Raw genomic sequence first — 22433 nt, 5'->3', positions numbered from 1 at the left:
CTTCCAGTAGTCTCCCATTGCTTTTCCCATAGAGACCATATTTCTTAGCCTGGTATCCATACAAATCTGACCGTAAACTAATTTCCTATTCTTTTTGCATCCCGTGTTATCCCCCAAACCAGCCTACTTGGCATTTTCCGAACACGCAACACAACTTTGCGATCCCTAATTCCCTTGCCTTGGTTGTTCTTCCCATTAGCTCTTTTTTTTTTTAATATGAAATTTATTGTCAAATTGGTTTCCATACAACACCCGGTGCTCCTCCCAGAAGGTGCCCTCCTCTTCCCCATCCCATGAGCTCTTCCTTCTGTTCCAAACCTTCTAATCCTTTGACACACTGCTCCCATTCCACTTCCTCTACGATTCCTTCTCTCATTCCCTGGCAAGAATTAGTGCTCCTTTCTTTAAACTCCCAGAGTGTGTTGGGCTTCCTTATATATCTCTTATCGCATGTGCTTTGCATCATAACTACTTCTCCACATGGACTGATGCTTCCCCAAAAAACTTGAGCGTGCCTTGCACATCGCAGACGCGCAACAAATATGAATAGAAAAATGGATCATCGAAACAGGCTTCGACTGTGAACCTCAAATAATGCCAGACAAGGGAATGTTTGTCTACTACAGCCAGAAATACCTTACCTTTCAGGCTTTTGGAGATTTCTGAATATACTAAGTGGGGTCAGGCAGTACCCATGCCAATGGACACTTATGTATTTTTATTGAAATTATTATTTAAAATTATATCCAGGTGTTTGACACCTTTCACAGAATGGTTGGGGGGCAACATGTTGTTCTTCCTTTCTTAATTTTCTTTTAAATTCTAAAGCACATGGAAATTTTTTCATCAGAGGACTCAAAGAATCTAGGGCTAAAAGTTAATTCTAACGACACCCACACCATTTTGAGTCTGACTCACATTTCCTATCAGCAGTTCCTGTAACCTTGTTGAATTTCTCATTTGTACTATTACTTCACCGAATGCCACAACCCTGAAAAACAGAAACCCAAGACAGCATTTCTCTTGTTTCCGGAGGCTAGGTCCTACAGGTGGGAAAGTCCAAGTTCTAAAACTGGACATTGGAAATCCTGGGTCTTCAGCCTAACGTGCTGGCTTTTTGTTTTGTTTTGCTCTGCTGTCTTTGACATTAGGAACTGGCAGCTATCATGTTACCAGTTATATTAATGCAATAAACAGACAGCATCATCATGTTTTGTTGACTACTAAGAATCTTCTAAGTTCTACGGAACAACACTTGTGGCCAAGGTATTCCCTCTGATACTCTTTCAAAGGATTTGGAGCAGGACCATTACTGGATGTATGACCACTGATGCTACCGCTAGAAAAACTCTCTAAGGCGGGAGTGTCACGGGCCAGGAAATCTAAACTGGATGCCAGCAATCTGAACAAGAACCCAGGAGGGCCCAACTGAGGGAAGCAAGGGTTCGGTGACGGGGGATGCCAAATGACGCTTGATACAGTTTCAGTCTGCTTAAAGGTTAAATCGGGTCATGCCTCATAAGATCTTAAGTCTGACATCTTGTCGATAATGTTGGAGGCACATTGGTGTGGAATGTCTTGTATCCCAACCAGGTTACGTGCCTCAAATCGATTCTTAACACAATCGCTGCCATAAATCCAAGCTTCTCTATCCCCCCACCCCACGTCACTCTTCCACATTCTTCTCTTCATCCCCATGTGGACCCAATCCCCGGCCCAACCTCTCCTCCAACCCCCCTGCTGCCCCTCCCAGTGGAACCTCCCCTTTGTAATCGGCAACCCCCTCCAGTTCCACCTTCCGGAGCCCCCTGCTCACCCTGAGAACGTTTTACTGCAGCCAGAGCAGTTGGGTTGGCTCACTCCCGCTCTCCGTCTCTCTCTCTCTCTCTCTCTCTTTCTCTCTCTCTCTCTCTCACACACCTCTTAGACCTCAGGACCAGAAGCAAAAGCCATGCTTTCCTGGGTTGCCCTTACGCTTTGCAGGCCATGTCTCTCCCTCTCTGTTGCGCAAACCCCTGCTTTTTGAGACTCTCATCATTCACCTGCCACCTTCACGCACCGACTTCCGGAACACGCACTTCGCGCGCACACACGACCCCTCATATGCTCAAGGCTTTGGTTCCTGGCTGGCTGTCTTCTTCCCACCTTACCCCCTGCAGGATTTTTGGCCATTTCAATGCACATGGTGATGATACGTCCGCCATGCTGGCCTCTTAGAACTTTGACCACTCACATGCGGGTCACATGTGGCTTAGGTCAGCTGCACCTGGTTCCTTCCTGCCTTACCTGTCTTGTTTATGCCCTGAAACGGTGTTCTCTGTTTCTCCTCAGGACCATTCCAATAGCTTACCGGTATGCTTCGGTATCTACATTCTGAGAAAGAACTTCTCTCTGAGGCACCGGCGGACTGGAGTTGGGTCGCGCTGGCTCCTAAGAGACAAATGTGAAATTTTCAGGGATTTTGCCAGCTCTTTGACATTAATTACGCTGGGGACTTGGAATTGGCCATGCTGGGAGTGTTTATAACCACTACAAGGCTTCGGTTTTCCAAAAGGGGTTTTGTTAAACATTTACCAGCACGTTCCTGTCTTATCCTTCATTCTCCTGCTGCTACCAGTGGGTTCTCTGCTGCTCCCCTCACCTTTGTCCCTGTCGAGGCAGAACTTCTCAAGAGCTGTCTCAGCCCTGAGTTCCCGTCCCCTGTTCACCCCTCACACCCACGCCAATCTAGCTTCCGTCTCTGTCAAAGTCACTTAACACCCGCACGTTACCAGACCCGAAAAACACCTTCTTGGTTACCTCACTTGAGTTTTGCCTTCAACTTCCCTACCCATGTCCTCCTCCTGAAAACACATTCTTCTCCTAGAAGTGTGAGACCACGCTTCTAGGTTTTCTCCTGCCTCTCTTGCTGGTCTTGTTTCAGGATCTGTTGTAGGTTTCTCTCTGCCTCCCTCAGACACACACACAACTTCCAAATGTTGGCTCCCTCACTTCCCCAACACCTTCTTCTCACGTGACCGCATCCTGTCTCCCTGTTTACACACTAAAGATTCCTAAAGGGATACCTCATACCTCTCTGATCTCCACACTCCCCCAGATAACTGCCTATTTGACAACACTGTGGGGATGCACACTTTGCTCTAAATGTAACATGTCCTGGGGCACCTGGGAGGCCCAGTCGGTTAAGCCTCCGACTTCGGCTCGGGTCAGGATCTCACGGTTCGTGGGTTCGAGCCCCGCGTCGGGCTCTGGGCTGACTGCTCGGAGCCTGGGACCTGCTTCGTGTCTCCCTCTCTCTCTGCCCCTCCCCTGCTCATGCTCTTTCTTTCTCTCACTCAAAAATAAAAATAAAACATTGGGAAAAAAAGAAAAAGGTTACATGTCCTGGGGTACCTGGGAGGCTCAGTAGTAGAGCATCTGACTTCAGCTTAGGTCACGATCTCCTGGCTCCTGAGTTCGAGCCCCACATCAGACTCGCTGCCGTCAGCCTGGGATCCTCCGTCCCCTTCTCTCTCTGCCCCTCCCCCACTGAGGCTCTCCCCCAAATAAATAAATATTAAAAAAAAAAAGCAACATAACCTGATTCCTTCACAACCTGGCCAGCTAGCTCCTCCCCCAGCTTCCCCACCTCAGCAAGTGGTGGCACCAGTCAGTCATTTGCCCAGGCTGGAAACATGGGCCATCCAAGATTACTACTCGGTCATCATCGTTCCCCACCCTCAAGGCATCCGCAAGGTCTCTGTGTCTACCTCCTGGATATACGTGCGTCTCACCTCCCCCTGCCTCTGCCCGGGGCCAAAACCACACAGTCGTCCGAGTCACCCTCAAGCTCAGCCTCGCCTGTGTTTTCCCAGCAGCCTCCTCACTGGTGTTCACACTTCCACTGCTGCCCCTGATTTACCCCTCCCCCACCACCAACAGCCAGAGGGGACCGTTCAGAAAGAAGATCCTAGAAATTAAAATGGCTTTCACAAACTTTGAGAATGCGTGAAAGAGTCATCATTTCACTGTTAAAATGGCCAGTGCCAAGAACGCAAATATAGAATAAACTACCAATAAAACAGTCTTGCAAACTGCATAGAAATAAATTCATAGAAGAGTTCAAGAGGGCAGGTGTGACGGAAAAATTAGACGGAAATTATTCATCTTGTGATGGATCAGTTTGATGGAAATTCTTTTTTTTTTTTTAATTTTTTTAACGTTTATTCATTTTTGACACAGAGAGAGACAGAGCATGAATGGGGGAAGGTCAGAGAGAGAGGGAGACACAGAATTGGAAGCAGGCTCCAGGCTCTGAGCAGTCAGCACAGAGCCCGACGCGGGGCTCGAACTCACGGACCGCGAGATCATGACCCGAGCCGGAGTCGGACACCCAACCGACTGAGCCACCCAGGCGCCCCGATGATGGAAATTCTTTATACTTTATTTCTCTTTTTTAATGTTGATTGACTTTTTTTTTTTTTTTTTTTTTTACCATTTATTTACTTTTTTGAGAGACAGAGCAGGAGCAGGGGAGGGGCAGAGAGAGAGGGGGAGACACAGAATCCGAAACAGGCTCCAGGCTCCGAGCCGTCAGCACAGAGCCCGATGTGGGGCTTGAACTCATGAACCGTGAGATCATGACCTGAGCCAAAGTCAGATGCTTAACCGACTGAGCCACCCAGGTGCCCCTTTGTATTTTAAATTTATAAAATTCTCATAGGCATCATCTTATCCCCTTTTGTTTGAAGAAATAATTTTTTTGTTACATGCATTTAAGCTTTGAAATAGTAGCTGTCATTTTATTCACTTATTTTGAAGATTTTATTTTTAAGTCATCTCTACACCCACCGTGGGGCTTGTACTTACCACCCCGAGATCAAGAGTCACACGTTCCATTGCTTGAGTCAGCCAGGTGCCCCTGAAAATAACAGTTATCACTTTAAAAACAGCAAAACAAGGGCGCCTGGGTGGCTCAGTCGGTTAGGTGTCCGACTTCAGCTCAGGTCACGATCTCACGGTCCGTGAGTTCGAGCCCCGCGTCGGGCTCTGGGCTGATGGCCCAGAGCCTGGAGCCTGCTTCCGGTTCTGTGTCTCCCTCTCTCTCTGCCCCTCCCCCGTTCATGCTCTGTCTCTATCTCAAAAATAAATAAAAACGTTAAAAAAAAAAATTTTAAAATAAAAACAGCAAAACATGCAAGAGGAATTTTAAAATTCAAAGGTGTGGGGGTGAAATAGGTGAAGGGACTTAAAAGCATCCTTATCTTGATGAGCACTGAGTAGCCTATGGAATTGTTGAATCACTATGTTGTACACCTAAAACTGATTTAACGCTGTGTTAACTCTACTGGAATTACAATAAAATAGAAAAAAAAAAAAAACATTCAAAGTTTAACAATATCCTTGAAGGGGCGCCTGGGTGGCTCAGTCGGTTGGGCGTCCGACTTCGGCTCAGGTCACGATCTCGCGGTCCGTGAGTTCGAGCCCCGCGTCGGGCTCTGGGCTGCCGGCTCAGAGCCTGGAGCCTGCTTCCGATTCTGTGTCTCCCTCTCTCTCTGCCCCTCCCCCGTTCATGCTCTGTCTCTCTCTGTCTCAAAAATAAATAAAACGTTAAAAAAAAAAACAAAAAACCAATATCCTTGAAAATGACGGCCAAAACCTTTTGCATACAAGCTACCAAAAGAAAGCTGCTGCATGCAAGGTCTGCCTAAAATTATCTAACCAAACAAAAATCACTCAACTAATGTTCATCCTTCACTATGGTATAAACAGATAATGGGAGTCTTACAAAGTTTTCATATACCTATGGACTTTTGTGAAATTACTTTTTTTTTTTGGAAAATTTTTTTTGAGAGAGAGAGAGAGGGACAGACAGACAGAGCATGAGTGGGGGAGGGGCAGAGAGAGAGGGAGACACAGAATCGGAAGCAGGCTCCAGGCTCCGAGCTGTCAGCGCAGAGCCTGACGCGGGGCTCGAACTCACGGACCGCGAGATCATGACCTGAGCCGAAGTCGGACACGCACCCGACTGAGCTACTCAGGTGCCCCCAATTTACCTGTTAAAACGAAATCAGCTACCCCCCTTAACCTTTCCTGTGCTAGGCTGGAAATTAAAACGGCTTTTAAGGATTCCAAGGATATGTGGAAAAGTGATTCTCTCACCCTTAAACTTGCCAGTAATTTTTTTTTTTTGAAATTATAGTAGTTTTCCAATTGACCCAGAAGACTCCCGAGTCAGATCACCCTTTTTAAAATGGAAAACAGATGGTTTTAACACGCTGCCTAAAACCTTCGCATCACATCTTATCTAAGATCCACATACCTTTCCTACGGGCCCTGCATAGCCTGGCCTTTACCTTTCTCTCGGCTTTATCCTGTGTCCCTTGTTCTCGAACTCCACCAGCATCACGGACACCGGCTTCCTCTCAGTCCCTGGGACACCTTCTTCCTTCAAAATTAGTGGTGTTGGTGGAGGTGGTAAGGGTTTTGTCTTTCCCCTCCGGGCGTTTGCACAAGCTCTTCCCTCTGTCCAGGGACACTTTCCCTTTCACTTTCTGCTGACTTCATCTCATCTTTCAGGGCTTGTCTCAAACACCATGTTCCAGAAAAGCGTGGCAGGCCGGGGGTCCAGCGGTGCATTATGGACAGAATGGACAGATCAGGCAAACAGCAAGTTGCCTCCCTTTCAAGTAAGTAAATTCGTATCTTAAAGTGACTGCGTGGTTGGTAAAGTAACACCGCCTTGAATTTGTTGTGTATGCTTCGGTTTCTTGAGAGGTGGCTTTGGCTGAGCCCCCTGGGACCAGGAGGCGACGGCAGAGATGCTCTATAGGGCAGGACCACGTTCCTCCAGCTGCCAAGGGCTTCAGAGTGACCGCTGGTCTTTTCCAAGCTCTCCTTTGTGCCTTGACAAATGTCAGCCAGCCCCATGTCTTGGGTCCATTCGCCAGAAGCAGAGGCGAGGTGGGGGTTCTTGTACAAGTGGCGAGCTGGGCACGTGCTCTCAGCAGGAATCTGCGGGAAGGTGGGAGAAGCCGGGAAGGGCAGGGAGGCAGCTAAGAAAAGCCGGGCCTCAGCCTGATCCCCGAGATGCAACACGAATGGCACCACGGAGCGGTTCCTCTTTGAATCAGAGGGTCTGGGCTGTGTCCCTGCACCTGTCAGTCACTGGCTGAGGATACCTCGACGGTGGGGCGTACAGGTAACCTCACAGAGACTGAGGAGGCCGTTGGGAACCCTCAACAGCCAACACCCAGCAGTCCGTTGCATCCTCCAGGTAAAAGGGACCCGGGTTGGGAACCAAACGCTATGGATCATCTCAGGACAGGATTGTTCAGCCACGGTGCTATTCACATTTGGGGCTGGACAATTCTTTGTTGCAGCAGGGGCGGGGGGCGGGGAGCTGTCCTGTGCATTGTAGTGTGCTTACCAGCATCTCTGGCCCCCACCCACCAGATACCAGTAGCACACCCCCACCCCAGTCTCTAGATCTTGCCAGATGTCCCCTGGAGTGTGGAACTGCCTTCTCCTCCCCAGCCATCCCAGGATATTCTGTGGGAGGGAGCTCCTAGCCATTGCACTGCCTGTTCACCGAGGATAGAGCATCCTACACACACATTCCACTGTGTGTAAGCGTGTGTGTTCGTGCACATGCGCGCGCAAGGTGAGGAGCCTGAGCTTCTCCGAATACAACTTGCTAAATGAAGGCTGGGGCAAGCCGGAATGAAAGGAATCATCCGGGAAAAGATCTACAAATGGCCAATCAGCACACGAAAAGGTGCTCAACATTACCAACCATTAGGGAAAGGCAAATCAAAACCACAATAGGATCCCACCTCATACCCGTCTGGATGGCTACTATTAAAAAAACACAAAACACAGAAAAGGACAAGTGTTGGGAAGGATGCGGACAAAGGGAAACCCTCGTGCGACTCTTGGTGGGAAAGTAAAATGGTGAAACCACTCTGGAAATGACAGTTCCTCAAATAATTAGAAGTAGTATTACCATACGATCCAACAATCCCACTTCTGGATATCTGGATAAATATATATATCCCACGGAACCGGAAGCAGCGTCTTAGAGTGAAATTCATACAGGCATATTTATAGCAACATTATTCACGAGAGCCAAAAGGTAGAAGCAATCCAAACTTCCATCGATGGATGAATGGATGAAGAAATTGTACATACAGTTGACTATCACTGAGACTTGGAAGGAAATTCTGACACATGCCGTAACGTGGATGAACCTTGAGGACATCGTGCTCAGTGACAGGAGCCAGTCACCAAAGGGCAAATATGGTGTGATCCCACTTCTATGAGGTATCTGGAAGAGTCAAGTTCATGGAGACAGAAAGTGGAACAGTGGTTGCCAGGGACTAGGGCAAGGGGGGGGAGTGGGGTGTTGCTTAACGCAGAGCATAGTTTCGCTTTTGCAAGATGAATCGAGTTCTGGAGGTTAGTTGCATAAGCAAGTGAATGGACTCAACACTGCTTGAACGGTACACTTAAAATGATTTAAATGATTTTTTTAAATGTTTATATATATTTGTAATTTTAGAGAGCACGTGAGCAGGGGAGAGGGAGAGAGAGAACCTCAAGCAGGCTCCAAGTTGAGCACAGAGCCCAACACGGGGCTCGATCCCACAACGCTGGGATCATGACCTGAGTCAAGATCAAGAGTCGGACGCTCAAGCGACTGAGCCACCCAGGTGCCCCTAAATGATTTTTTGAAAATCCTATGATAGTTGTGGCGGGGGGGGAAAAAAATGACAAAATAAAAGTAAGGTAACCGGTCTATAAATTCAAACTGGTGTATTTCCACAGCTTCCTAGAGCCCAGCTACGCTCTTACAGTAATTAGTGGTAGCATATTATTTAAATTTGGGAGGGGGTTGTTTTACGACCTCTTTGCTCTATAATCAATTTTAAACGACAACTGCTAGATTCGAAAGTTGGAAAGAGAGATTGATCCTGTGGAGTGGCACTTTGCGTTTAGAATCCCCTGGTCCCCTAGGATGGGGATTTCTCCCGCAGGCAGGGTTCCCAGCCAGGCCTTCCCACTGCAGACTCCCCCCTCCCGCAGATGACATCCACGTGTTTCAATATTGAGTCGTCTACTGGGTGTTTCCTGAATGAAGTTCTCAGTTCCAGATGAATAAGACTTCCCCAGAAACCCGACGTGATGGTCAGGGCACTGCCTCTTCCCGGCAGAAGCATGCCCTCCCACACCACCGCAATGTCATGAGGGATTACGAAGGGCGGGTTCCTCAGACAGAGAGTAGAGCGTGTTTGTACAACGGGACTTCATGGGAAAGCAAAACTTCCATGCAGATTCATTCATTCGTTCGTTCGTTCGTTCGTTCATTCATTCTACAAATATGTACCGTGTGCCAATGTTAGGAAGGCACTGGAAAACCACTATTAAAAATGAAGACAGGGGCACCTGGGTGGCTCCGTCTGTTGGGCATCTGACTCTTGACTCCGGCTCAGGTCACGATCTCACGGTTCTGAGCTGGCAGCGTGGAGCCTGGGTGGGACTCACTCATTCTCTCTCTCTCTTTCTCTCTCTCTCTCCCCCCTCTCTCCCTCTCTCACTGCCCCTTCCCTGCATGCTCTCTCTCTTTCTCTCTCTCTCTCCCCCCTCTCTCCCTCTCTCACTGCCCCTTCCCTGCATGCTCTCTCTCTTTCTCTCTCTCAAAATAAATAAACATTTAAATAAAAAAATGAAGACAGGGCTTTACTAAAGCCATTTTATTGAGGCGTAATTTACACACAATACAATTCACCCTTTCAGGTATACAGCTCTATAAGCTGACAATGTACATAGTATAACGACCACCACAATCAAGATGCAGAATATTTCTGGGGCGCCTGGGTGGCTCAGTCGGGTGAGCGTCTGACTTCATCTCACGTCATGACCTCACAGTTTGTGGGTACAAGCCCCGCATCGGGCTCTGGGCTGACAGCTCAGAGCCTGGAGCCTGCTTCGGACTCTGTGTCTCCCTCTGTCTCTGTCCTTCCCCCACACACACTGTCTCTCTCTCTCTCTCTCTCTCTCAAAAAAGGAATAAATGTTTAAAAAAAATTTTTTTAAAGATGCAGAATATTTGTCACCCCGAAAGTTCTCTTGTGCCCCCTTGTAGCCAAGCCCTCCCCCTCCCCACAGCCCCTGGCAACCACCAAGTTGATTTTTGTCCCTATGGTTCTGCCTTTTCCAAATGTCAGATAAATGAAATCACAGTGTGTAGCTTTTGTGTCGGGCTCCTTTCGCTTAGCATAATCCTGTTGAGATGCCTCCATATTGTTGCCTGTATCAGTAACGCATTCCTTTTCATTACTGAGTAGTATTCCACTTTGTGTACGTAACACAATTTATTTACCCATTCTCCAGTTGATGAACATTCAGGCTGTCTCCAGTTTCCAGCATTACGAATAAAGCTGTTACAAACATTAGCATATAGGCCACTGCGTGGGCAGAAGTTTTCGTTGCTTTCGGATTAATACTTCGGAGTGGCATTGCTGGATCATTTGGACAGTGTCTGTTTAAGTGAATAAGAAACTGCCCAACTGGTTTCTTTTTTTTTTTTTCATATAAAATTTATTGTCAAATTGGTTTCCATACAGCACCCAGTGCTCACCCCAACAGGTGCCCTCCTCAATGCCCATCACCCACCCTGCCCTCCCTCCCACCCCCCATCAACCCTCAGTTTATTCTCAGTTTTTAAGAGTCTCTTATGGTTTGGCTCTCTCCCTCATTTTTTTTTTTTTTCCAACTGGTTTCTAAAATAGCTCCACCTCTTTGCATTCCTACCAGCAACATATACCATCTGGATCCTCACCAGGCAGGCAAAGCTTTTCACAAATATCAGCCTCTTATTTATTTCAGACCTGCAGTAATCATGGTCATTATATCCTCAGCAAAGTGTGGCCACGTCTTTAAGCTTCTCGCTCTATAAGCTGGGGCTCAAAAGTCTGCACTGCTTGGTTGTTTCGAGTAGGCACACTTCTCTTTATATAAAAATGCCTTCATGATCTCATTAGGTTTAAGAAATTACAGCAGGGCAGAATTAGCCCTTAGCAAAATAGAAACAGACACAGGATAGAATAGTATATGCTTAGTGTTGGAAGGAATCGTAAAAGCCTTCTCTGTCCCACCCCCCTGGGATGCTCGAATCTCATCTTACTATGTCCCCGGAGAAAGGACTTCCAGGTTCTGCCGCAATCAGTTCTCTTTCAAGGATCTCGTTTCCTCCTGAGGCAGTGTAGTAATCAGCAGTCTGTTGCTCAAAGATACAGTCCTCACGAATTGCGCGAGCTATGGACAGTCACTCCAGTTTGAGGGTTCACTGGTCTCCATTTGGGGCACGGGGGCCCACGTAATTCCAATCCCTATTTTTATCTGGCATCTCTCCGAATATTTGAAAACAGCTCTCCCGTCTCCCGAAGTACCTCCTCCCTCCTAGACTAAGCATCGCTAGTTCTCTTGACCATCCTCACCCAACTTTTGAGTTCCTTCTCCATGCTGTCCCCCTCCTCTCGACAGATACAGCCATGTCTAATCTCTTCCCAAACCGGGAGCTCAGTACTGATCCCCAAATGAATAGGTCTAGAAAACATGGCGTGGATTCTGCTCTAGAAAACATGGCGTAGGTTCTGCTCCAGGGCCTCATAGTCACTTTTTTGACAGATGTTCTGGGTGCCTCACACTGAGCTTGCTGTCAGCTATTATTATCTGTTAGCCTGGCTACTTAGTCCTATCTTCCCCCATCTGTATGTGTAGACTTAAATTTTGGGAGACTCAAGAGAAGGACCAAAAATGTTCTCATTATAGATTCATCCAATGCTCCAAGTTTCCAGGGCTTTGGGTGACCCTGATTTGTTTACTATCTCAACTTTGCATCACCTCCAATTTTTTTTAATTTTTTTTAACGTTTATTCATTTTTGAGAGAGAGAGAGAGAGAGAGAGAGAAAGTGGGGGAGGAGCAGAGAGAGAGGGAGACCCAGAATCCGAAGCAGGCTCCAGGCTCTGAGCCGTCAGCCCAGAGCCCGACGCGGGGCTCGAACTCACGAACCGCGAGATCGTGACCTGAGCCGAAGTCGGACGTTTAACCGACTGAGTCACCCAGGTGCCCTGTCACCTCCAAATTTGATAAGAGCAGGTCTACAAAACCTTTGTTCAGCAATGAATATTTGTGGAGCACCTCCTATGTCCTATGCTCTTGGCCAGGCCCTGTGAATACGAGACGGATGTGGCTATTTCTGGAGGAGCTCACAGCGGTCGGGTGAGTTTTGAGCTACACTGAAAGCCTCGCACAGGATTCCACGACTGGGAGCATCAGAACACCATGGGCTCTGTCTTCTGAGGAGTCACTAACCCACCTACTTGCACAGCATCCAGCCCAGATGTCTCCATTTTGCCCACACGGCTGGCATGAGAAAGCCTGAAGACCACGCAGCAATGTCCACACGCCCTGTCCTACGTCGCTGCTGAGCTAGGGGTCAGAGCATTCAGAGGGGTGAGGACCACAGTCTTCTGTGAACTGTGTTTAGCAAGTGGCCAGCCCACACTCTGACCACATCCCCACTGTGCTCACCCCGCTTCCCTTAATCTCAAAACATTACATAAACTTATTCACATGCACATAAGGATTACTGAAAAAATACCATGGTTTGAAGTAGATAATGAGCTCCCGGGGTGGCGCAGCTTACAGGAACAGGTAACTAACTAGAGCGTAAATAATGAAAGAATACCCTACACAGGGGAAATTGTATCTTAGGGGGTAAGCCTCCTTTCAGAGTAATAAGTCTTGTGTCGGACAATTTGGGCAGTGGCCAAGAGGCTTCTTGGGCTGTGGAGATTGGCAGTCTAGGTGCATAGTGATTTTTTGCAAGAGGAGAGGAGAGAAGAGGCCCAGCACTGACCCCCACCCCCCTCACCCCACCCAGAGGCCTGGGCCCAGCTCCCTCCAAGAAGGGAAAAGACTGCCTTGGGCGCTCCAACTCCACATGGGAGAAAGGCAAGCTGGGTATGTGTGCACACTTAACCACTGTTTGACAGCCGTTTTATTGGCCCCATGGAGCATTTATAGACCTCTGGTTTGGATTGTTTCCCTCTCCCCCCAGACCACCCCCATCGGGGAAAGTGTTTCCAGAGGTGAGACCTCCTTTACAGGAAGAAATCAGCATAGAACCGCAGATTGTACCGGCGAGGGTGGTTTGGGTCACTGACGACTATGATCCCAAGGAGCAAACCTTTGGAAAAGGGTGGCTTCCTCAGGAAGTTCTTCTTCGACCTGCAGGGAGAAGGGCTTCCAGAAAGCCCCCTCCTCTCCACCCCTGCTCCAGAAAGGTCTCCCACAACGCCCAGGAAACAGGCTTCTAATCCAGAACGTGACAGGTGCCGACCAGTTTAAAGGACAAAGCCCGAACCGTGTGTGGTTTGTTTCTCCCTCATTTCCACGGGAAGAACTAACCCACCCCCACCCCCTCAGGGACAGGACACCCCCCCCCCTCCCCCGCATCTGATTCTGCGGCCAAAGCTCGGTGAACTCTTCCCCGTTCTGTTGTTTACTCACTTCTCGCAGGGTCTCTGCTCAGCCCGGGGAAGCCGAGCCGCGGCTCCTCAGATGTTATTTATCTTTTCCTGCGAGGGATCTGTGACAGTCCAGGGTGTCGTGTATCCTGTGAGATTGTTTATCACCCAGCCCCGCCGCGGCCCGGAGCGGCCGCCTCGCCAGCACTTGACGTCCCGAAACCCCGGACTACGTGAGCCAGCGGAGGGCGGGGAGGTCCCCCCTTGGGCGCTGGGGTGAACCCGCGTCCTCTGGAGCCTGCTGCGACGTGTCCTCAGGCCAGGGCCCTGACCCCGGGCGCCCAGGTGAAATTGACCAGACAGCCGCGCGCTGCGCCCGCGCCCCCCTCCCCCGCCGGCTCCGCGGAAGTCCCCGCCGAGCGCCACCGGCTCGGACGCCGGGCCCCGCGGGGACCTCCCCAGGCGCAGCGCCCCCTCCCCCCCCCCCCGGCCGGTCCCGCACGGCCCGGCGCCGCCGCGGCCAGGCGTGGGGTCAGGGCGCCCCGGGCGCTCTCCGTGCGGAGTCACCGGCGGGTCAGCCCGGCGCAGCGGCCTGGCTCTCCAGGGAACCCTGGGGGGAGAGGCTGCCCCGCGGCCCCCTCCCCCTGCGGGCGCGCGGAGAGCGCTCCCGCCGCCGAGTCCCGCCAGGAGCCGGGCACCGCCGGGCGCGGGGGCCGCCGTCCGCTCGCGCTCACCGCAGGAGCGGGGCTGGCGCCCGGGCGGGCGTGGGGCGGGAGACGCGCGGCTCCCGTAGGACCGAGGCCGGGGGACGCCGTGAAAGCGGCCCCTAGGGGGACTCTGGGCTGAGGCGTGTCTCTCTCCCTCGCCTTTGCCTTTCCGTTCTTTGCGTTTGCAGCCTTTCCCCTTGGTTTTCCTGCCCTTCCCTTTCTCTTTTGGTCTTCTGGACGCTTTTGGAGGGCTCGGTCTCCCTGGCCAGCTTTAGGAGCGCGCCCGGGGAGCGGAGGCAGGACGGGAAGGGGCTGCGCCCCCGCGCTGCCAGCGCATCCTCGCACCACACGCGCGCACACGCACATGCACACTCACACGCTTAGGGGGAAAGATCAAACGCTCTCGGCGGCCCGAGGTCTGTTTTCTCAGGCGTCCTCCCCCCATCGCCGCATTGTTAGCGGGACAATGGGCTCCTGTGTCCGTCTTGTTGGCACCGGTTTCGTACGATGCAGGAAACAGCATTTCCTCTCGGCGCTGGAAAATTAACTTGGATCGTGCTTTTCCCTTTTTATTGAGAATCCGCACACACCCCGGGAAACCCGAGCTCCCGGAGAGGGGAAGGAGCGGCAGCAAGTAGACGTCCCGAAGTCCTGCCCCGGCCCGTCCCCTTCCCGCTCAGCTCACGGCTCCAGGGGCTCTGCCAGAGGAGGAAACTCCCGGCGCTGAACAATGAGATGGGGCTGGGTGTCTCAACGGTGACCCTCCCAGTGGGGCCGACGGGACCGACTGTGCCAAGCGTCGGTCAGAGCCCCCGCGCGGCCCTGGGGCAGAGGAACTTGGCGCAAAGACCACCCCCGCTGCGCAAAGACCACCACCCCCTCCCCACCCCCCCCCCCCCCCCCGCACACACCTCGGAAGGCACCAGCCGTGGGTTCCCAGTTGGCTGCCTCTGCGCCTCGCCACGAGTTTGCCTAGGTGGTCCTAAAATGCACGGATATGAGTGAACCGTTAGGCCCACAGAGTTGCTAGTAAGTACTCTTGCACTCCGCTTCTGCTTTGGTGTTGATCTCACTTTGCCCTGGCTCTTGTCTCCGGAACTAACACCAGATGCCAAAGTCAGAGAAGCAGAGAGGGGTCTTCTCTGTCTGCATTTGTCACTGCAAATGTTTCCCCAAAATGTAGACATCTGTGCCTCTCCGAGCTAGTCCCCCGTCTCCTACTGTTCACATCTGTAGGCTGGGCGTCCAAACAGCCCAGCGCGGAAAGTGCCGTAACGTGTATGCGTGTATGTAATTTACATGCTATTCTCTGTGCCTTACAAGAGTGTGTGCGCACTTCTCCTGCAGGATGTGTTTAGTGACTGCAATACCACCGCCACCCCCGTGTCCTCTGCCCAGCTTCTGATGGCCGCCTGCGGAGAAGACAGGGCTCGGTATCAAATCCACCGTAGGTGTCCCTCTGCTTCTCATGCATCTTTTGCAACAAACTCTTCAAACATGTCATGGAAACTCTTCCCAGATACCTCTCCCCCCACATATGCGGAACCTCTCCTGCTATCAACACCCCCCACTCCCGCTAGAGAGGCACATCTGTTAAAATCCATGAACCTACAGGGACACATCATTACACCCAAGTCCATAGTGCACATTAGGGTTCACATATGGTGCCCTACATTCCGTGGGTTTGGAAAAATGTATAGGGACACGTACCCATTAATATAGTGTCCTACAGAGGATGATACCATACTCCACTCTAAAAATCCTGTGTTCCATCTGTTCATCCGTCTAAACCCTCAGTTTTTTAGTTTATCATCATGCCTGACATTAAGATCAAAACAGGAGACTATCAAAAGGGACTTGGAGGGCTTTCTATCCTACATGAGTAAGATATAAATCAGAATTGCAAGGATCATTGATCTGTTGCTGGCACTGGCTTCCAACACTCCGGGTTTAAAATCTCCCTTTTTCTGAGGTACCTGGGTGGCTTAGTTGGTTAAGCCTCCGACTTCAGTTCAGGTCACGATCTCATAGTTCGAGCCCTGCGTCAGGCTCTGGAGCCTTCTTCCAGTTCTGTGTGTGTGTGTCTCTCTCTCTCTCTGCCCCTCCCCCACTCATGCTCTGTCTCAGAAATAAATAAACATAAAAAAAATTTTTTTAATCTCCTTTTTTCCTGACCACCCACATTTATCCCGTCTTCCTTTTCCAACTGCCAGAGTTAGTGGTCTGTAAAACAAATGCTTAAATATTTAAATCCTCTAGGGAAGCACTAAAATGAATGAATGAACGAATGATCATATTCTGTCTTTTTGTTTACACGTTATTTTATTTATAACCTTAGAAAAGAGATTATAGCTTTGTGGTGATAGAAATAAATTGGGGGGAAACAGGCAGAGGAATCTCAAAGAAGGTATAAATTGGGTGCCTCCTAATGGCTCAACAAATATTTTGTAATGGTGAAAAAGTTGACTGGCTCCGATGGTTAGTTGAGATGCATTGAGACTTATCCAGCAGACTGTGCAAAATCCTGTCGCTGTGAGTGTGCTTCTTAAGAGTTCCTCCTGGGGCGCCTGGGTGGCACAGTCGGTTAAGTGTCCGACTTCAGCCAGGTCACGATCTCGCGGTCTGTGAGTTCGAGCCCCGCGTCAGGCATCTGGGCTGATGGCTTGGAGCCTGGAGCCTGTTTCCGATTCTGTGTCTCCCTCTCTCTGCCCCTCCCCTGTTCATGCTCTGTCTCTCTCTGTCCCAAAAATAAATAAAAAAACGTTGGAAAAAAAAAAATTTAAAGAGGGTCCTCCTTTCTTTTGCAAAAATACTGCCTCTGAAAACACTGTTGCTCTTATCTTGCCAGGGCCTTTTGATAGAGCATGCAACTCTGATTTGAACCTACTGTAGTTTTTACTGATCTTTTTAAGGTTTTTTGGTTTTTTTGTTTTCTTTAGTGCTTATTTATTTTTGAAGAGGGGGAGGGGCAGAGAGAAAGGGAGACACAGAATCCAAAGCAGGCTCCAGGCTCCGAGCTGTCAGCACAGAGCCCGATGAGGGGCTCGAACCCACAGACCGTGAGATCATAACCTGAGCCGAAGTCGGACACTTAACCGACTGAGCCACCCAAGCACCCTGGTTTACTTATCTTTTTATATATTTGTTCCAACTAGACAATGAGCCCCTTAGAGCATTGCCTTGGATCTCCTGGCCTATCATCGTTTCCTGCACCTAGAAGCAGATCAATAAATGTCGCATGGTGGTAATATACTAGTAACTAGGTGGATGTACTAGTAACCTGTGTGAAATGAATGCAGAGGTCAAAAGTCATCATGTAGCAAATTAAATGATGTCTAATGCCCTCCAGTGGCAGTTTTCCAATGGCATACGTGGATGTGCTTCCAGGAACCAGTGGCAAAGGACCTTTTACCAGAGTGATTTTTATATTTGCGGTCCCGCAGCCTAGGACCATTTTGCAAACATCTCTCCCAGAGGAATGACAGCAACAGACGAAGGCAGATTGCTATCCCAAACCTACTAATGGGGAAAAGGATCGAAGATTCAACTTTCCCTGTCACCCTCCCTTGAAGGAACACCTTTCTGAACATGCTCTTTGCTCTCTGAACTAGAAAGAAAAGAAAACCCTTTGGAAAAGAAATGCTCAGAGCTGGGGAGGATGATGGGAGGTTTGAATCCTCTGTTCTCTTCAGTGGAAATGGCGGTCTGCACCCATAGCTCCAGATTCCTAAGGCTCCCATCTGTCCACACATCCCGTTGGTGTTTCCACCTATTTCATTGCTGCCAGCATCTGAGAGGCAGGTAATGTCCCCCACCCCACCCCCCACCCCATAGCCTTCTCACAAAAGGATTGGCCCAAATTTAAGCTAAATAAGTCAGGGGCTTATGGAGCTGGGTAGCTTCTTTGATAACCTTCAGCCAGGGGGATGTTAGCAGCTCACAGATGCAAAATGGCCACGTTTCCGCTTGCTTTCCAATGGACTGTTCGTGTTGGCTTCACTTGCGTGGGTGACCAGAGAGAAGTCTTTTCTTTCCTCCATGGATTGCTGAAACCTATCAGTAAAATTGCTCCTTGGCTCCATAACGTGGAAGTCTATATGAAAGAAATTCATTCAGGGAGCTATAAGGTGCCCTCGCTTGCTTCGTGAGGGATCCCACCTCTGCCCTCCGTCTCCGGTGTCTTCCTGGGCTTCTGATCTGGTTCTTCCCCTGCCCCCACCCTCCTAGTTCCTACCCCAGTTTCCTGCCTAGTAACCTTTTCCTTCTAGGACTGTTGCTCAGTCTCTCTTCGAGAACTCTGGTCCTGAGGCTGAGGCTTGGTTGAGAGCCCTATCAGACTCCCCTTGCCTCCTCCCTTCCTGTGAAATCAGTCCACCCTGACTTCTTACTGTGGCGTTCTGCCCGTATTTTCAAGAGTTCTTTTCCTTCATTTTCATCTCGTGTCCCCACCGCTGATTAATTTCTTGGGCCTGGACTAAAGAGTATGATGATCTGTGGGCATCCCTCCGACATGAACATCCATCCTGGGCAGGGACAGATTGTCTCGGCCTCAGCTTTCTTCCTTTCTGGGCTTTACTTTCCTTCGTTGGCTTCAGCTTATCGGGAGTGTCTGACCATTTCCCTATTGGACCCGGTGACAGCTCGAACCCTTTCTGCAAAGGAGGCACGTTTAAATGAAAACACAAAAATCAATAGACGGTCAGAGTTAGGGCACCTGAAAAAAATAGCAGCATGTGCCTCACACCAAGACTTGAAATACTGTGTGAGTTGCAAGCACCTTGCAGGTTTCAGTCTGCAAGGCCAGATTCCAAGCCTGTTTACTTCCTCCTGGGTAATCTGTTCACATTTTAGGCAGGCTGCCATCTGGAGAGCAGCGGTACCTTAGATTTTTCAAATGGCTGGATTCTCCCACAAGTTTGATTCACCGAGTCCAAGAATGACTCAGCCTTTACGAGCCACATGCCTTTAATGAATTACACCATATAAAAGAAAAGTCATCTAATGGGGAAACGCTTGGTGTAGTAAATACTCTTTAAAAATCTTAAACGTGAATAGTAAAGAGCAGTACGCAGACCTCCTAGTGTCAGTAGCTTATAATATTTTAAATTTTCATCTAAATGACTCTACCCTGTCCTAAGCAGTTTGTGTTCCGTGAGTAGATTTCAACTTATTTTATGACTTAGAACATGATTTAATTAAGACATCTGGATAAATAAAATTCTATGACTTTGTCACCAGTCTCCAGTTGTATTTAGTGCCTGGCCCTATGTGTATGTATTTGAGTGGAAAACATCTTTTTTTAAAAAAAATGTGTATTTATTTTTGAGAGAGTGGGCAGGGGAGAGGCAGAGAGAGAGAGGGAATAGCAGATCTGAAGCGGGCTCTGCGCTGACAGCAGTGAGCTTGATATGAGGCTCGAACTTATGAACCGTGACCTGCGCTGAAGTCCTACGTTCAACCAACTGAGCCCCCCAGGTGTCCCTGGAAAACATCTTTTTAACTCACTTCAAACTTTTCAGGCCCTATTTCCACCTCTCCCACCAGCCTTTTTCCTGTATTAACTCTGGGTTCATAGTAACGGAAAGCCTGTCCTTCACCAATGGAAATGGAACCTTTTTATTAAAATGCCTGCTTTGCCTCTCGCCCTCTTTGTTTCCCTCCCAAGGGCCCTGAATGAAGGAGAAAAAGTGAAATGACAGGTGACCCACCAGCATCAGGAACGCCATTGGTCACCTTTCTTCTTTGTAATCAGAAGAATTTACATTTTGGCCATCTTTGTTAACTAGGCTCTTTGCCCGTTGAAGTCAGAGTTCATGTTCAGACATCAGACACGCTGGCATACCTCTCCACTCACGTGCATGCATACACACACACACTCACGTTCACACACGCATATCACACACGCATATCACCTCGTCACCCCGTCCAGGGCAAACCAATCCACAGGGTACACTGGGCCAGCAAGACTGAATCTCCTAGAAATTTAAATCATTAAGAGATACAGGCAGAATAAGTAGGTTGACAAATGAATCATTTTAATGGGGAAGCCCTACTGAGCACTTAGCATGGGCTGAGAACCGTGTTAAGTACAAACATGCCCTTTCCTTGCGACAGCCCTAGGAGGTACGTAACTGTTTTTAAATGTAAATCTAAATCCCTGCCACCCCCACCTCCTCTGCCACTTTTGTACCTGACCCAGTTGTTTCAGTTCTTAGAACCTTTCAGCGCTGTCCTACAGAATCCGAAGCCTACTCTGTGTCTCAAGAACTAAAAAGTCTTTTACACTTTCCTATATATAGAGATGAAAACATTAAGGCGAATTTAGGAAAAAAGCATATGAAATGAAGGACATTCAGTAAAGGAAGCTCCCGAGATGAATGAAAAGTAACTATTGTCACACAATGGAATTGACAGGAAAAAGATTAGGGATCAGGATTACTTAAATGTTACAGTACCTGTAATCTACAAATAGTGACAACTGTATATATGATGTAGTTTTCCTTAAATTGCTAAATTAATCACTGCTTTTTTTTTTTGGTTTGTTTTTGAAAGAGAGGGAGAGTGCACACTCATGAGAGTGAGGGAGGAACTAAAGGGAAGGGAGAGAGAGAATCTTAAGCAGGCTCCATGCTGAGCTCGATCCCAGGATCCTGAGATGATGGCCTGAGCTGAAATCAAGATGCTTAACTGACTTGAGTCACCAGGGCGCCCCAATCACCACTTTAAGGCTAATGTTTTCCTGTTTTCACTCATGTACCTTCCCACCTATGCTTCAAATTTTTTTCTAAACATATAACAACATCATGTAACTTTCATGGTAGTAATACCTAGTTGTACCTGACAGGCAGACACTGGGAAATAGTGAACAAAATTAGGATTCGGATTTCTGTGAATGCTAAACATAGTAAAGAGCCAAGTTTACAATACCCACAATTAGTGAACCAAGAATCTGAAGATTCTTGGGGTGCCTGGGTGGCTCAGTCGGTTAAGTGTCCGACTTCAGCTCAGGTCATGATCTCGCGGTTCATGAGTTCAAGCCCCACATCAGGTTCTGTGCTGGCAGCTCAGAGCCCTGGAGCCTGCTTCAGATTCTGTGTCTTCCTCTGTCTCTGACCCTTCCCCGCTCTTGCTCTGTCTCCCCTCTCCTCAAGGATAAACATTAAAAATTTACAAAAAAGAATCTGAAGGTTTATTTGTAAAAAGTAAAAAATAGGTTAAAAATTTTCTAATAGATTTTAATTTTTTTGATGTTTTAAGTTGATGTATCCTTGACACACAGTTGTTATATTAGTTCCGGGTGTACAACATAGTGATGCAACGAGTTTATACATTACGCTGTGCTCACCACAAGTGTAGGTACCATCCGTGACCACACAACGCTATGACAGGATCACAGATTGTATTCCCTTTGCTGTACTTTTCATCCGTATGGCTTATTCACTCCATAACTGGAAACCTGTGTCTCCCACTGTTCACCCATCTTGCCTATCCCACCACCCCGTGTGACAAACATTAGCTTGTTCTTTGTGTTTGTGGGCCTGTTGCTGCTTTTTATTTATTTGTTCTGTTTTTGGATTCCACATATAAGTGAAATTATATGGTATTTTTCTTTCTCCGACTTATTTCACTTAGCACCGTACCTTCTAGGTCCATCCATGTTGTCACAAATGGCAAAATCTCATCCTTTCTTATGGCTGAGTAGTAGTCCATTTGTGCGTGTGTGTGTGTGTGTGTGTGTGTGCGTGACATCTTCTTTATCCTTTCATCTATCTATGGATATACTTCGGTTGCTTCCATATCTTGGCTATTGTAAATAATGCCACAATAAATATATGTGTAGGGGGGCACATATCTTTTGGAATTACTGTTTTCATTTTCTTTGGGTAAATACCGAGAGTGGAATTTCTGGATCCTATGGTATTTCTATTTTTCATTGTTTGAGGCAGCTCCATACTGTCTTCCACAGTGACTGTAGCAGTTTGCATTCCCACCAACTGTGCAGAAGGATTCCTTTTTCTCCACATCCTCGCCAGCACTTGTTTCTTGTCTTTTTAATTCTACACATTCTGGCAGGTGGAAGGCTGTATCTCATTGTGATTTTGATTTGCGCTTCCCTGATGATGATGCTAGGCATCTTTGCATGTGGCTGTTGGGCGGCTGTATGCCTTCTTGGGAAAAAATGTCTATTCAGGTCGTCTGCCCATCTTTAAACT

This window comes from Panthera tigris, chromosome A1 (genome assembly GCF_018350195.1).
Source record: "Panthera tigris isolate Pti1 chromosome A1, P.tigris_Pti1_mat1.1, whole genome shotgun sequence".
NCBI classification, from domain to species: domain Eukaryota; kingdom Metazoa; phylum Chordata; class Mammalia; order Carnivora; family Felidae; genus Panthera; species Panthera tigris.
The sequence above is the reverse complement of the archived record's forward strand: the minus strand, read 5'-3'. Positions refer to the sequence as shown.